Source organism: Littorina saxatilis, linkage group LG12 (assembly GCF_037325665.1).
Source record: "Littorina saxatilis isolate snail1 linkage group LG12, US_GU_Lsax_2.0, whole genome shotgun sequence".
NCBI classification, from domain to species: domain Eukaryota; kingdom Metazoa; phylum Mollusca; class Gastropoda; order Littorinimorpha; family Littorinidae; genus Littorina; species Littorina saxatilis.
In genome coordinates this window covers 32947073-32952785 of record NC_090256.1, presented here as the reverse complement: position 1 = coordinate 32952785, position 5713 = coordinate 32947073, and positions in this window count along the sequence as shown.

Sequence of the window (5713 nt, the reverse complement as noted above, 5' to 3'; positions counted from 1 at the left end):
GATATTGTTTTTAAATCGATTTCGGAAATTTTATTTTAATAATAATTTTTATATTTTTAATTTTCAGAGCTTGTTTTTTATCCGAATATAACATACTTATATGTTTTTGGAATCAGAAAATGATGAAGAATAAGATGAACGTAAATTTGGATCGTTTTATAATTTTTTTTTTTTTACAATTTTCAGATTTTTAATGACCAAAGTCATTAATTAATTTTTAAGCCACCAAGCTGAAATGCAATACCGAAGTCCGGCCTTCGTCGAAGATTGCTTGGCCAAAATTTCAATCAATTTGATTGAAAAATGAGGGTGTGACAGTGCCGCCTCAACTTTTACAAAAAGCCGGATATGACGTCATCAAAGGTATTTATCGAAAAAAAGAAAAACAATGTCCGGGGATATCATTCTCAGGAACTCTCATGTCAAATTTTATAAAGATCGGTCCAGTAGTTTGGTCTGAATCGCTCTACACACACACACGCAGAGACAGACAGACAGACACCACGACCCTCGTCTCGATTCCCCCTCTACGTTAAAACATTTAGTCAAAACTTGACTAAATGTAAAAAGTAATGGATATGAGAATAAGTGCCATGGGACCAGGATTACCACTCTGTTACAATAAGGGAAAGACCTTGAATTGTTAAAGTGTCAGAGACAACCTTGAAATGAAAAAACCAACCGATTAACAATGGGAAGGCTGAAGCGGTCGGAATGGGTGCAGAAGCAATTTGTGTCATTTGATAAGAGCAAGAAACAACTCTGGTCTTATTCAAAAAGGTCCGTTCTAAGAAGACGATATTGCGTGCTCTGATTGGCTGTTAAGCGTGTCTTTGGCCATGACATTTGACAAAAAAAATGTAGATGGGTCTTTTCGGACGAAATGGGGAGGAGAAAAGATATAAAATCTGTTGCGTAAAAGAAAAACTGATATATCTTTGCCAGCGAATGTCACTAGGTCAAAAAAGAAAAGAAAAAACAAGTCGCGTAAGGCGAAATTACTACATTTAGTCAAGCTGTGGAACTCACAGAATGAAACTGAACGTAGTCCGCCGCTAGTGCAAAAAGGCAGTGAAAGTGACGAGCCTGTTTGGCGCGGTAGCGGTTGCGCTGTGCTTCATAGCACGCTTTACTGTACCTCTCTTCGTTTTAACTTTCTCAGCGTGTTTTTAATGCAAACATATCATATCAATATGTTTTTGGAATCAGGAACCGACAAGGAATAAGATGAAATAGATTTTAAAACGATTTCGGAAATTTAATTTTAATCATAATTTTTATATTTTTAATTTTCAGAGCTTGTTTTTAATCCGAATATAACATATTTATATGTTTTTGGAATCAGAAAATGGTGAAGAATAAGATGAACGTAAATTTGGATCGTTTTATACATTTTTGTTTTTTTACAATTTTCAGATTTTTAATGGCCAAAGTCATTAATTAATTTTTAAGCCACCAAGCTGAAATGCAATACCGAAGTCCGGCCTTCGTCGAAGATTGCTTGGCCAAAATTTCAATCAATTTGATTGAAAAATGAGGGTGTGACAGTGCCGCCTCAACTTTTACAAAAAGCCGGATATGACGTCATCAAAGTATTTATCGAAAAAAAGAAAAAAACATCCGGGGATATCATTCCCAGGAACTCTCATGTCAAATTTCATAAAGATCGGTCAAGTAGTTTGGTCTGAATCGCTCTACACACACACACACGCACAGACAGACAGACAGACACACACACATACACCACGACCCTCGTCTCGATTCCCCCTCTATGTTAAAACATTTAGTCAAAACTTGACTAAATGTAAAAAAGAGGTCGTAAGCTCTTTGCTGTGAAACAGTATAGTGTGTGTGTTTGCGTGCGTGGGTGCGTGGGTGCGTGGGTGTGTGCGTGCGCGTGTGTGTGTGTGTGTGTGTGTGTGTGTGTGTGTTAGTGTGTGTTAGTGTGTGTGTGTACGTGCGTGTGTGTATGTGTGTGTGTGTGTGTGTGTGTGTGTGTGTGTGGGGGTTATGTCTGTGTGTGTGTGTGTTAGTGTGTGTTAGTGTGTGTATGTACGTGCGTGTGTGTGTGTGTGTGTGTGTGTGTGTGTGTGTGTGTGTGTGTGTGTGTGTGGGTTATGTCTGTGTGTGTGTGTGCCAAATAACAACCAACCAAACAACCCAGTCATTGGATAGGCATGATTTGTTTAAAAAGAAGACATTGAAAGTGTGTTACCAGTTTCATCATGATTTCGGTCCTATCTCTCGCCCGCACCCAACCTCCTTTGAAAACAAATTGCTCTTTTGTGAAGGGAGTAATTTCCCTTGAGGTTAAAGACAGAGGTCTTGTGGGGAGGTCTTAAAAGTTCAAGAGGGTCAAAGGGTCACTTAGTTTGTTTGTTTGTTTGCTTAACGCCCAGCCGACCACGAAGGGCCATATCAGGGCGGTGCTGCTTTGACATATAACGTGCGCCACACACAAGACAGAAGTCGCAGCACAGGCGTCATGTCTCACCCAGTCACATTATTCTGACACCGGACCAACCAGTCCTAGCACTAACCCCATAATGCCAGACGCCAGGCGGAGCAGCCACTAGATTGCCAATTTTAAAGTCTCAGGTATGACCCGGCCGGGGTTCGAACCCACGACCTCCCGATCACGGGGCGGACGCCTTACCACTAGGCGAACCGTGCCGGTCGGGTCACTTAGTACAAAACCCTCAAAATGATCGTATCTAAATTTAACGATCTTGTATTGGTTTCGTTTCCTGTTCTAGGGCGCGTTGTCTATCAGTCTAATTAATTCAAAATGAGTACCACTAGGAAGAGGGCGAAACTGAACAAATATTCAAATCTAAAAATATTCAAAACTACTCATAACTGTCATTCTATGTCACAAAGAGTCTTCCAGATCTGAAAGTAGTTCTTAATGGTATCACGAAGAGCTACTCAACATTGTCATACAATGTCATGGAGTCTTCCTCTTCTGGATTTAGGGTAGAAGGATAAACATAACTTTTTTTTAAAGTCCTTGAATCTGGACAAGAAAATATCGGAAGGTCTTTTTGGAATTCCTGCAATTATCCTGTTTTTATTTTAATGTTTTCTTATATCTATGCAAACTTTTAACAATCAGCACGAACTTGGCCAATTCAAGAAAACATTGCTGGCTTATTACATTTCATTTTGCTTTGAGTCTGTTCAAATGTATTCAAAATAATGAAAGGAGAACTTTTTTTACTGCGAGTTTTGACAGAATCTTTTTTGATTGTCTTTAACCCCGAGCTTTCTGACTGATAAAGTCAGAAACTGAGACACAATCATACTGACTCACACAGACACACACACACAGACACACACACACAGAAAACACACAGACACTCACACAGAAACACACACACACACACACACACACACACACACACACACACACACACACACACACACACACACACACACACACACACACACACACACACACTCTCTCTCTGTCTCTCTCTCTCTCTCTCTCAACGAATCAATCAACATTCCTCATTCAATATATATAACCAATCTTCACGATTAGACACACAAGATCAAAACTCAATCAGTCACTCAACAGACGTCAATAAATCACAACAGATCTATTTTTTCCCAAGAAGATTAATGATTATCTCAAGAAGATCATCACAGACCGTTGCCTCTTCAACGTAAAAAGCAAAATTGAAAATTTAACGCACGCAAAAAGGTCTTGCCCTGTCACTGACACGAGTTAACCAAGACTACTGAGTGAAAACATAACAAGATGACCAAAACGACCGTCTAACGCAAGAAGTACTAATACAAACTACAATCATAACATTTTTTTGTCAACTGTGATTTATGATCATCTCAAGAAGATCACCACAGACCATTGCCTCGATTACGAAAAAGTAAAATTGAAAACTTCACACACACTCAAAAGTCTTGCCCTTTGGACTGACACAGGTTTACCAAGACTGCTTGGGTGCATATTAAAACAAGATGGCGGCAACGACCAAATGATGCCTAAAACTAGAAGGGCTGGAGGTACCGAAGCCCTTGTCATTCAGACATCAGCCAACTGAGACTCAGGTTTAAATGGTAGTCTGTTCTGACGGACAAGGGCGACCTTTCGATTGGCACTTTGTTACTGATTTTAAAGGTACAAGCCCCGATATTTATGTTTTTTTCTCCTTTTCTCTGGAACATTTCGACCTCTCGAAAAACAACAGGCCATGAACCCTTGGAAATCGTGTGTGTGTGTGTGTGTGTGTGTGTGTGTGTGTGTGTGTGTGTGTGTATGTGTGTGTGTGTGTGTGTGTGTGTGTGTGTGTGTGTGTGTGTGTGTGTGTGTGTGTGTGTGACCATTTAACTCTGCCTGAGAGTAAATATTGTGTGCCTCATGTGAGACCTAATAAAAGACCAAGCTTATGGCTACAAAACTACCTTCTATCCCAACTCCAAACCTAGTGCATGAGAGGAAGGGGCTTCCGGGCAGGTGAAGAGGGGCTGGCTTTTTTTCTGCTGGTGAAATGTAGCATTTGAATGGGGTATTTTATTTGGGTCTTTCCTTGAGCAAAAATGTACGTTTGACGGGTTAAAGGAGTGGGGTGCATCCGGACCCCAGGACACCCCTCCCCCCTCCCCCTCCCCCCTTGCCCTTCACCCTCATATCCGGCCCTGCTTCTAAACCATCTTCTCAACTACAGTCGAACGTGCCCTGAGGACCACCTCTTGATATCGACCACCTGCTCACAGCGACCACGAAAAAGACTCCTCGAAAAGTGTTTTTCTATACAATTCATGTTTTCATAGCGACCACCTGCCTATAACTACCATTTTCGGTTGGTCCTTTGGGTAGTCGTTATAGACAGGTTTGACTGTACCACATATTTGTGCAGGCCTTATCGTGGGGTAAGACCATATCCTCTTTCTTGGACGAATACCGAAAACCTACAGCTTGGCTGCTTTACGTGCAGACTGGAACATTTTGAAGAATTTATTTAGAAGATACAAATTACAATTTTAGAAAATAGTTTTCTCGAAAATTACGACTGTGTATGCACAACATCAACCAGGCTGTAGAATGTTGGTATGCGTCCAAGTGGAGGGAGGCTCTTATCCCCCCAAAAGCCTGAACAGATCTGTGGTGGCTAGCAGGATGGTTCAGAGGGTACTTTCAAGGATGCAGTCTCCACTGGTTTCCAAACAGCTTTATTCTTGCACGTGGTACCCAACGACCAGCAATGCATGTTTGTTAACAGAACTTAAATATCACATGTAGATATATGATGTATTACCGCGTTTCCGAGGTGTTGTATCACCAATGTGCTGTTTCTGAAGTTGCAGCCCAACCCATTACTGATGTGCGTGTCTTCCTGCTTCGCTTTGGCAAAGTCCCATATTGTCGTCGTCCTGGAATTTTAGCGTGACTCGATTCTTGTCGAGTTTAATGTTTTTGGGCTTTAGACTAAATAAATCATTGTCAATGAGGCATATTCTATAAAATACGATGGATAATACATGATTTAACATTATTTTGTCTCTCTATCCATACCAGGTACAAACATAAATACTATTGTATAATACAAATAATCAGTTTTGGCCTTCTGCTGAAAAGCTGTCTAAAATGAGTTTCGCCAAAATTCCATGACGACGTCGATACACCGAACTGCAGGAGTCATTGACCTTTCGTATTACGACTTCGCCTACACCTATCTGTCAATAAGTGAGC